We start from the raw sequence: 12,039 nt of genomic DNA, 5'->3' as shown, positions 1-12,039 counted from the left end.
CATTCTAAATGATTAACAGAATGAAAGCAGTTCACATGGGAAATTTCAATCTGAAGATAATTTAAAAAAAAATCACAATAAATGATCATATGTGTGATCATTTTTAAATTGGGACCCAAACAATTCTAAATTCAAAAACAACAACAACAACAACAACAAAACCCACCCAAACCAAACCCAACCAATGTGCATTCAGTGCATGTAAGTGAAATGTAAATTTCCAAAATAACATACATGCCCATTTATATCAGATTCAGCTGTCACAATAAATTCACTGTAACAGACAGTAATATGCCTCTAAGTCCCTTCCCCTTGAAAGTCATAATGTTTCTGGGAACTCATTCATTTCTGGTTAGAATGTGTTCATCCAAGGGGGAAAAAATGTTGAAGGTGTGGGTCTGTATGCCCTAGAGATTCTATGTTCAACTTTTTTTTAATATAAGTTATAAGGTATTAGTAATTATATGTTAAAACAACCATTTGCTTTTTGAAGCAAATCCCAAACATGGCATCTTTTCACCCATGAAAACACTGGTCAGTCTCTGAAAGAACAGGAACGCTTTTTTTTTTTTTTAACTTAACAAAAATACCATTATTGCAGTAAAACATATAAACAGCATTTCCTGAATATCATCTATGAGCACTTGTATTTCTAAAGAATATCACAGCAGGTCTAATCTACCTTTCCCTGATTATCCTCTGCCTACACCTAGTTTGATAATCTTGTTGGTCATCCTCTGTCTACTTTGAAAATTTGCCTCCTGTCCCATTTACTTTGGTACTTGTTCTAATGCAAACGTTTAATGTGAGCCCCTTTCCCCCTGCCCGCTGGCTGTCATGGGTGCCATGCCTCAGAACTGGTGCCCTAGCACAGAGGGCCACACCACAGTCCAAAGCTGCCCTGCAGGGTGTGCAGGGGCAGCTGGCACTTGGCGGCTATCTAATGACAACAGAGTCGAAGAAAAAGTTTTAAGGGACCAATAGAACATGTTAGAGCAAACACATTGCTGGAACCCACTTTAGGCAGATTTCAGTATTAAAAAAAAAAAATCAATACCAAATTTTCTTAGGCATTGATCAGGATAGGGGTTAGGAGGTGACCTGGTGTAGGAAGCTCTGTGCAGACTTAGGAGAGTGGGCCTGCCAGCCCTCCCTGACAGCAGCAGCCTCTGGATGCCTGAGTGTCACTAACAACAGTTCCTTGTGTGCGCCTTTCAGTTTAGCACACTCCTCTGTCACTAACTCTGTGAGTCTCTCAAGCCTGTATTCAGAGGAAATCACTGATACTAAATGGTTTAGTGACTCACCTACAGTCTCACACTACAGGGCAGAGCCACCTAGAAGTCTTTGGATGCCAGTCCTGTGCTCATTCCACATGTAGGCCCCACATTCTCTACCCTGGGCCGTGCTGCGGCCTGGGGATCAACAATAATATCAGCAAAAATAATTACACAGGTGTAGCATCTACCCTGTGCCAGGCACTTTTCATTGTTAGCACACTTAGATTCTCTAAAAACTCAGTGAGGTAGGTGGTATTATTTTCTAAATTATAGATGAGAATACTCAGACATAGAGAAGATACATAGGTTACATGGCTAATAAGAATTTGAATGGAAAACGAACCCAAAGAGCAATACAATTCAAAGGCACTTTAATAAAATGAAAAAAAAATAGTTTCTTTTTCTTGGTGGGGGAAAAAAAGAAACAAAAACTATAGTAACTGAAAGTTAGAACAAATGTTCTCAGAGACAGCCCCAGTCCTGGTCTAGATTTTGGTCCATTCTTTAGGCTTGTGGACCCCAGCCACAGAGACAGGGTTCAGCATCACAAAGGGTGGATCCTTGCAGAAGGGCTACTGCTGGGCGTGTTCTCAGAGCAGCTTTGCAAGGTCCCCTGCTGACCTTACTGCTCTGGATCAGGCTTGGGGAGGATGTCAAATAAGCCATCCTGGCAGGATGATCCCAACAACTCTGGCTTCAGAAAACACGCAGAGAGGCTTAGTGGTCAGTGCCCTGTACATTTCTCCTAAAATGCAAAAAGAAACGAGTGCCTTTATTAGAGAAGACTCAGTGTGAGTCGAGGGAAATGTTGATGACGACCATCGTAGCTCATTAATACATTTTTTTTTTTTTTTTGGAAAGTGAAAACCTGAAAATCAAAGTTTGCGGCCGCGTTTTGGTGTTGGAACTGGAGGAGTTCCGAGCTGCCCGGGTCTGCGGCAGGCTCCGGCGAGGCTGGCGGGTGGCGAGTGCTCGCGGGCCTGTGTGTCTGCGTCCTGGGCGTATTTGCATGTGGGCCCGGATTTGTCTTTGGCTTCTGGTAGGGTTTGGGATGAGATCCTCGAGTCCCAGGGGAGGGGGGCAGGTGTTACTCCAGTCGAGCGAATGGAACCAAATTACAGGCCCGTCTGTCACCTCCTCTGGGAGAAGGTGGAGGGAGGGAGGGGGACTGGAGCCCAGGAAGGGAGGAGGGGGAGGGGAGAGGCCAGTGGGGACGGGAACCCAGAGCCCCGCTGCCCGCTCGGGCTGGCCAATGAGCGCCTCCCTCGCCCCAGGATGTTCCCGGAGTCAGCCACCCGACACCAGGACCCCGCGCCACAGGGGACAGAGCCGCAGAGCGGCGACCCGCCCGCGACCCTCAGCTGTCCCTGCCCCGCCGCGTCCACGCGGCGCCGGCGAAGGCGTCACCCTGGAATTGGCTTTCACTAAATTGACTGATACATATTTTCTGACTGCACTGACTTCGGGGCCGTGTGTCTCTATTCCGCTGAAAACAGAAACATCTAATGGATCCATTTACCTTTGCCTTTTAGTCTAGAGGAGCGGCTTGCTCTTTGTCACACACACACCTTGAGCCACCCTAGTTGGCACGCGTGGACGCAGAGTGCACTGCGGAGTGTCAGCCGGGGTGGGCGCAGCCCCTGCACCTCGGGCGGCGATCTGTCCTTCAGCAAAGCGAATGAGCGCTGGTACCACCCTGGTGCCCTCGTGAAGCTTCGTTAACATTTGCAAGTTACTTTGAAGCTACCACGTATTCGGAGAGAGAAGGAGGAACACTTTGCTGTCTGGGAGGTCCCCAGAGATCCTCCTCCTGCGGAAGGTGGAAGGTCCCAGGAGGGCAGGACAATGTTATTCTAAGCTACCCAGGAAAAACACAAACAGCTAATGTGAGTCCTCTGTGGAAAACAGAGAACAGGAATCAAAAAATTGCCATCCTTTAGCTTTCTCTTGTAGATGGAGTGGTACAAAGCACAGAGGAGAGATTGGGGGGGGGGGGGAACAAGATCTCAAATCAGAGAGCAGTTCTAATAAGAGACAAGTTCTTGTCACATTCTCCGGACCTGCATGGAGAAAACCGTGTTTTTAGTGCCTATTCTTTCTCCCTGCCTCTGGGGTAGGAAAGGTTAAAGAAATTGTCAGTTTCTAGTAGCACTTTCAGGGAGAAAAGAACTGAGGCATAGAGTGATGATGTACTGCAGGGCCAAGAAGAGACAAATTTCTTCCCCTTTTCTTTGACAATAAAATGATCGACAGAGATAATTCCCCATGTGAGAGGGGAAAAAAAGAACCGCTTGCAGATAATGGGCTCTGCTTAGATTGTGGCTGATAAGACTCTGTCCATCTGATGTCAAATGATGACTGAGAAGTGAAAAATTAATTCCACTATCCAGCTGTTATTGCTGCGAGGTTCCCAAATACCCAGATGTTTAGAAACATCCAAACATCTGGGTATTCGACAGCACGTTTTTACTGGGTATCCAGATGTTTGGTGCTGGGTAGACAAAGACCAAACATAGACATGGAAAAGAAAAAAAATCACTAACTGGGAAGAGGGATGCCAAGAGTTTGTTGTACAAGGACAACTAAGAAGGAATTGAGTAGGGATGAGGGAAGGATACGGGAATTAAATAAAAATGGGGGCTGGGGTTGTGGCTCAGTGGTAGAGCACTTGCCTGGCACATGTCTGGCACTGGGTTCAATCCTCAACACAACACAAAAATAAATAAAAATAAAACAAAGGTATTGTGTCCATCTACAACTAAGAAATTTTTTTAAAAGTAACACATTGCTTTTAAAAAAATAAAAGCAAGTACATTTTCAAAAAGAGAACAACTTTCTATTCATTAATAGCCTAGACCTTGGTTGCATTCTTACCAGGCTCCATGATAAGCATTTCTGCTTTTCCAGGTCTGGGTGACAGGGGAGAGGTCAAGATAGCAATACCCAGAGAAATATCCTTGGCCCAGGCATTAAGTTTCACGAGAGAGAGAGAGCAGCTATCTGTCTTCTAAGAGGTGAGACCACACAGTGGAAAAGTGATTAATATACTCGGGGAGAGGAATAGTTACCACACACAGGAACGAAAAGTCAGAATTCCAGTCAAGGGGTATCCAGATTAAGTAAAGCATTCAAATATCTCAATTAGTCAACTTTGCTTTTAGTTATCCATCAGGATATTGAGCTTCGTGGAGACAGAGCCAAGGATGGTGTAACAGAAGGAAGAGGGTAATTGAGTGGGGGAAGGTTGTGCAGTTTGGTGACAGATTTAGGGGAGGGGACATGATGTGATGGAGGTGACGGTGGGAGTAAGTGTTAGGCTTTCAGAACAGCTCACAAAGGCTCCTGTAATTCCCAAGCTGTCTGTTATCTATGAAATGCAAATCAGGAGGGGAGTGACATCATGTCGGATTATGGCCACAGGGAGTAATTATTTAGACATTAAAGGCTATTGAAGGGAGTGGTTGACAATATTAATGATGTCCAGATGGACAGAGTGTGATGCTAAAATTATTTTCTAGTACAAAGAACAAGGGAATTTTTATCCGATTTATTCTTCTGTTGGACAGTCTATCTCTTGGAGGTTTGCTTCTCAAAGAGAAGGTGACACTGAGAGATGACCTCTGGAATCAAAGCATAGTGAGGTTTGCAGAAAGAGCCACTTTCTCCAGCTCCTCCAAGGAAAGGCACAATCAATATGCAAAACATTCACATGATAATTATGACAGTAAAAAAGAGGAAATTATCTCAGGAAGCCTTACATAACCAGCTGGTGATTGGAAAGCCCTTCTCTCCTAATAGTGCCATCATCCCATTCTGCCTTTCTTACCCCAATACAGAAGCACACAGCAACCGGTGGATTTTTATGGATCTCTTCCCCCACCCCCCATAAATACTAGTGCAGACACCCTGGTACTTGATGCTGGTGTCAGCTGCATTACCACAAGCACCACCAGCCTAAGCCACTGGAACATGAGGTGTACACAAGAAGAAATGAAACCCGAAGACCACAGTGTGGACCAAAGGAGGGAGGAAGCCACATCCTAGGATCCAAACTGGGAAAGATTCACAGGCAATGGAAGGCAAAAGGAAACCCGCTTCAGGAAGAAGATCCGGGGGCCCAGTAGTCTAACGTGGACTGTGCACCTGCTCTCATCACAGAGCAGCTACCCAAGATTTGGGTGGGGACTCACTGGGGCTCCAAACCTGCAGCTCATCTCTCTGACTTATGTGAGAATGAATGAATGATACAACCAGGGGAAACTAAAATGTCTCTTTGATACATATGGGTTTCCTGCATGAAGTGAAAGGATCGGGACACAGGTAATGCTTCAGCTCTTCATATTTGAAAACCATTAAGTTGTTAAAGAAAGGATGATCTGGAAAGCGAATAGGTAACTCCAAAGGTGTTCTCAAAGACTTCCGTCACCTCCAGTCTCCTGAGGTTGTGGTTTACATTACTAAGAACATAAGGCTCTTGGCGGTAGATTATATGGATTGTGATTCCCCTAATCCAGGAGCCTTCTAAAATGCTCCCATGTCCCTTGTACCAGCTTCTATCACAGCACTGGTACCATTGTCCCATATTGGTGTATTTATGTTTGTGCCTTTTCTCCTAGGTTACAGGCTTCCTGGAGGTGGTCATTCTAACTTATAGCCATGGACTCATCAGTAAGTATGATGTGTTGGGTGTATAATAAGCCCTCAATCAATATTCCCATAATGAACGGGAAGAAAGTCACAGCTCACTTTACAAACTGTTCAAGAGGGTTTAACGTGAAAACCTGACCGTGAGGAAGACAGGTGTTTGATGGAAATATGAAATCTATTATTATGAAGGATAATAACCAATGACATAAAGAACAATAGCATCAGAAAAGATACTTGTAATTATTAAGCCAAAATGGTTAGAAAGAGAATCAGGAATGAAATGTGTTGCCAGGTCCATATTGCCAGTCTTCAATTTGGTTATTTGAATTCAATTTAACAGCTATTTACTGAGTGCCTAGCGTCATGCACAAAATGAGTAATTATAAAAGAAAAATACAATTCTAAGACAACTCAGTAAATACTGAGTACTAAAATTTTTGGTGTTTAGAAACATGAGTGGAAATTGTCAGTAGTTCACATATAAATCACTACAGTATTTCAGTTTAGATAAAAGTTAATAATACTCATGATGTGAATTGAAAATCACATAAAATTCAAATTTCGTTGTACATAAAGTTTTATTGGAACACAGCTACACCCACTTGTTTTTGTTTGTCCCCGAGGTAGAGCGGCAGAGTTGAGCATTTTTCAACAGAGGCGTTATGTCCACCAAACTTAAAGTTGTTACTGTCTGACTCCTTATGGAGAGGATGCCAGACCCTGATTGAGAATATAGAATCAGAATGTTTATTTTCAAATCCTAGTGTTACTGCTACTTGCTTTCTGTGAAACTTTGAGGAAGTTTATTTGACTTTTTTTGTGCCTTGATTTTATCATCTATAAAATGGACCTAATTCTTTAATGAATTTTGAAAGAAAGGAAATGTCTAGAATACTTTTTAGAAAGTGTCTAGTATACAGGGTCCTCAAAACTCAACAATAAGATACTACAAAATCCAATTAAAAACCAGGCAAAAGATTTAAACAGCCCTTTCACCAAAGAGATATAGATAGCAAACAGCACATGCAGAGCAGCTCAGTACTGTCACTTATAGGGAAATGGCAATTAAATTCATGATGAGATACTGATGCACAACCATTAGATAACTGTGACACACTTAAAAAAAAAAGTATGTTACCAAGTGTTGGCAAGGATGGAATTCTACACACTGCTGGTAGGGAAGTCAAATGGTATGGCCACTTTGGAAAACAATTTGGAAGAGTCCTTCCCAACCTGTTCAGTGTGTCTTTTCTTATTTCTATGCTCCATTTAAAAGCTATGACCACTCACCTGATTCCTTTTAGGTTTTATGACAGTAATTTTGTACATGGATAATTGTTCAAATTGACGTTCCTGTGAAGGGATGAACCCCAGGAAGTTCTATTTGACTCTCCTGCTCATGTCCCTCTCAAAATAAGTAAAGCTGACATTAGAATTAAGAAAGATAACTCTCCCAGAAAGCTATTAAAATAACTCTGTGTAATATTCTTGAGAGATTATATTAATAAAGATATTATTTTCACTAAAAGATCAAGACAAGACAAAAAGGAAAATTGGATAGCAACATAACTTTATGGAGTAAAACAATGTAATTTGTGAAGGACAAATAAATAGAAGGATTAGAATGTAAAGACAGGGAAACTTTTCACAACATTTTCCAAAAACATGGATTTCATAAAAGTCAAGTCATATGGAGATTCGTACCAGGAGATAAAAAATAGTGATTCTAGGAAGATAAAATGAAATAAATAGAGGGGATAAAATTATAAAGAAGTAATAGAATCAAATTTTTTATAGATAAAAGACTTCACAATTGTTCATTTTGAAAGGGCATCGATACATATCCTTTCTCTGCTTCAGTTTCTTTATCTGTAAAATGAGGGAAAGAATTGCCTCACAGGGTTGTTGTATATGTTAATATGTATAAAGTACTTCAAACAACATTTAATATCTTAAGTGCTTAGTTCATGATATTTCATTGTTGTTATTTGCTACTAAGAACAACATGAATGCAGAGACACCCACACACAAGCACATTCCTAGGAAAGTTTAGGTCTTCAAAGATAAACCAAAATTTAAGGTTCCAGGGGGAGACCTATAAAAGAACATAACTTGCATTGATATTAGCATCTCATATTATGCAAAAATAAAATGAAGCAATATCTTCAAAGGCTTCAGTGAAAAATGATTTTGAAATTGGAATTTTATATCCATCCAAATTATCAATCAAGTACAAAAATAAAATGAAACCTTTTTAAGACCGTAGGAAGTTTGCCTCCCACTTACTCTTTTCAGAACATATTTGAATATATACTGCAGGAAAAATTAGGGCTTAAACAAAAGAAGTGCCAACATAATATGAAAGTCAAACAAGAGTTTTTCCTGTTTAGGAGAGCAGAGAAACAAAGATCCAGAATGATAATGTTACAGCCAACCTCAAAAGCAAATAGTCCAGTATGGAAGAAAAATATAGAAGTTATCAAGATGGAGATCCCTGAGGGATTTAAATACTTGAGGTCTGGGAAAAAAATAAACATGAGGTATGATAAAGCAATTTGAAAGGTCATTAGAAATATCAGTAAAAATGCAAAACTTCAAAGAAAAGTCTAAGTTCAAATATGAGACAGCTAGTCCAAATATAATCAAGAAGTTAGTGGATTCAAGAAGAAAATGAATCTGTTCTGAAAGGTGAAGTGTGTCATAAAGGGGTAGTTGAGATACAAAATGCTAAAATGTAACAAAAGATTTCACAATTATTTTGTTGCAAGAAATGAGTGTCTATTTAGCTTTGCTGTTAGAAACGTTCCTTTGAAATGGAAGAAATTTCAGAGATTGAGACTTTGCAAACATAGTATACTATTCAACTTTATAGTAAGTAGTATTTGCTTAGTCATAAAATATAAGTGTTGTTTGTAGTTTGTTTTCACTTTCTCTTTTGAAAAATTTGGAGCACATACAAAAGTATTTTATGTTATAATAAACCACTATGTGCATTAGCCAACCTCAACCATGAATTATCTCATGGCCGATTTTGTTTCATTTATACTTCCCATTTACTTCATCTCCCCACCTCCTGGGTTATTTGGAAATATATCCAAGTCCATCCTATCATTATGTCCACAAATAGTTAAGTATTTGGCTCTAAATGATAGTCAAATAAACTCTCTACACTGGTTTGTATGTTCTAGAGTTTGGATTTGGAATGACCCTCAAAGGCTTGGCTACCAACCTGAGATGCTCTTGGGAGATAGTAGAAACTAGGAGGTGGCACCTAGTGGAAGGAAGTTAGGTCATCGGAGTGTGCCCGAGAAGGGGATATTGGGATCCCAGTTTTGTCCTGTCTCTCTAATTCTTGGCTGCCACAGGGTGATCAGGTCTCCTCTACTACATGCTCTGCCATCGTGCACCGTATCACCACAGGTCCAAAGCAATGGTGCCAAGTCATCATGGATTGGGATTTTGAAACCACGAGCCTCCTTTTAAAGTCGTTATCTGAGGTATTTGGTCACAGACACACAAAACTGCCTAACACAATGTGCCTGCCCTTTAAGTATCTTTTAATCTGTAAAGATCTCCCTCCACCCCTTGCTTGCTTACTTATTTATTTAGAAACCAAATTATTCTTCTTATTGAGTTTCTGATAGTCTGGGTTTTTTAAAAATTATTATTATTTTCTAGTTAACTCTCCTCTGTCCTTTGCATTTTTTTATAATTGGTAAGAGGATTTGGAAGCTTGCTCGGGTTCCAGTTTGAATTTTTGGCAAGTCAGCTTTTATACTTCTATCAGGAGGCTCATCACGTAGAGGTAGTTCTCTTTTATAGATACAGAAGCCATTGATGATCATTGCACAGTTTCATTAATCCATTAGTGAATTTAAGTTTTTTTTTCTCCCCTAATTCTCTCATTCCTTTTTCGTTTATTTTTTTGGGACACTTCTAAAAAGATAAACTTTTTGTCACCAACCATTTGGTTCACCAGAGGGGCAGGTCAAATAGGGAAGACAGGATAAATTGTTGCTTCTTTTCTTTCTTTGCCAGTTTTCATTAATGAGTTTATTCTCTAGCACTCTCTGAAGGTGACTTAAAGATTTTTAATGTGTTTCTGTGTGTTATAAAACAGTGTATTTAAAGTAATTGCATTTCCATTAATCACAGGTATTATTTTTATTAATGCTCAAATTCTGCCATCGTTGGCCAGCGAGAGACTTTTTAAGTTGGCTTCTACAGCCCCTTGATAAAATCCAAGAAATGTTTGCACATATTCTTGCTTTTGATATAATAAGATGTTCTCAGGTCATCTTGTTCGATTCCTTTCCCAGATCCAAACTTAGCCATTTTTCTAAGGTACTCTGGTTCTTTAGGGCACAGTGATGCTTAGAGACTACAACTTAAGTAGGGGGTCCTCTTTGCTATGGCTTGTCATTGCTGCTAAACTTTCTCAGTGTGGAGTCAGGAAACACTTTTGTTTATTTTGCTTTAGGTTAAATCATTACTTCCAATTCAAATTCAAGACTTGGGATTGGCTTATTTCACTTAGCATGGTAATCTCCAGATCAATTAAAAAAATTACAAAATTTTTTAAAAAAGAATAAATTCAAGACTTAGGGCTTTTAATTGCTCCCTTTTGACTTTGCTCTTCCATTTCCTTTCTTCCATGCTGAATATGCCAGTGCTCAGTGACACCAGTATAATTACATATTTATTTGCCTCATCCTACATAAAAAACACAACACGATCTTAAAATTGAATAGAACCAAAATTACTGTGAACGATATGATAATTGAAAGAGTCAGAGCTTTTTTTTTTTTTCTTTTCCCTGGTAGTTATTTCTAGGGATATGCAGTCATATTTATTGTATTTTAAGTTTACTTGAAATAGCTTCTTTCTAAGGAGTAATGCAGCCAACTGGATTTTGAGTTAGGATCATATGTTTCATTTTGTTTTCAATTTTTCAGAATTGCTTTTTTGAAATTTAACTTGAACTGAAGAAGGCTCTACATATTAAAAAGCTGTATCTACAGAGTTACTTGAAGGACTTACTTTTCTTTCTTTCTTTTATTGGTTGTTCAAAACATTACAAAGCTCTTGACATATCATCTTTCATACATTTGATTCAAGTGGGTTATGAACTCCCATTTTTACCCCAAAAACAGATTGCAGAATCACATTGGTTACACATCCACATTTTTACATAATGCCATATTAGTGACTGTTGTATTCTGCTACCTTTCCTATCCCCTACTATCCCCCCTCCCCTCCCCTCCCATCTTCTTTCTCTACCCCATCTGCTGCTATTCAATTCTCTCCCTTGTTTTTTTTCCCCTTTCCCCACACAACCTCTTATATGTAATTTTGTATAACAATGAGGGTCTCCTTCCATTTCCGTGCAATTTCCCCTCTCTCTCCCTTTCCCTCCCACTTCTCATCTCTGTTTAATGTTAATCTTTTCCTCATGCTCTTCCTCCCTGCTCTGTTCTTATTTGCTCTCCTTATATCAAAGAAGACATTTGGCATTTGTTTTTTAGGGATTGGCTAGCTTCATTTAGCATAATATGCTCTAATGCCATCCATTTCCCTGCAAATTCCATGATTTTGTCATTTTTTAGCGCTGAGTAATACTCCATTGTGTATAAATGCCACATTTTTTGTATCCATTCATCTATTGAAGGGCATCTAGGTTGGTTCCACAGTCTAGCTATTGTGAATTGTGCTGCTATGAACATCGATGTGGCAGTATCCCTATAGTACACTTTTTTAAGGTCTTCAGGGAATAGTCCGAGAAGGGCGATAGCTGGGTCAAATGGTGGTTCCATTCCCAGCTTTCCCAAGAATCTCCATACTGATTTCCAAATTGGCCGCACCAATTTGCAGTCCCACCAGCAATGTACAAGTGTACCCTTTCCCCACATCCTCGCCAGCACTTGTTGTTGTTTGACTTCTTAATGGCTGCCAATCTTACTGGAGTGAGATGGTATCTTAGAGTGATTTTGATTTGCATTTCTCTGACTGCTAGAGATGGTGAGCATTTTTTCATGTACTTGTTGATTGATTGTATGTCCTCCTCTGAGAAGTGTCTGTTCAGGTCCTTGGCCCATTTGTTGATTGGGTTATT

The sequence above is a fragment of the Ictidomys tridecemlineatus genome, chromosome 11 (assembly GCF_052094955.1).
Source record: "Ictidomys tridecemlineatus isolate mIctTri1 chromosome 11, mIctTri1.hap1, whole genome shotgun sequence".
Taxonomy (NCBI): domain Eukaryota; kingdom Metazoa; phylum Chordata; class Mammalia; order Rodentia; family Sciuridae; genus Ictidomys; species Ictidomys tridecemlineatus.
Note: the sequence above shows the minus strand (reverse complement) of the source record.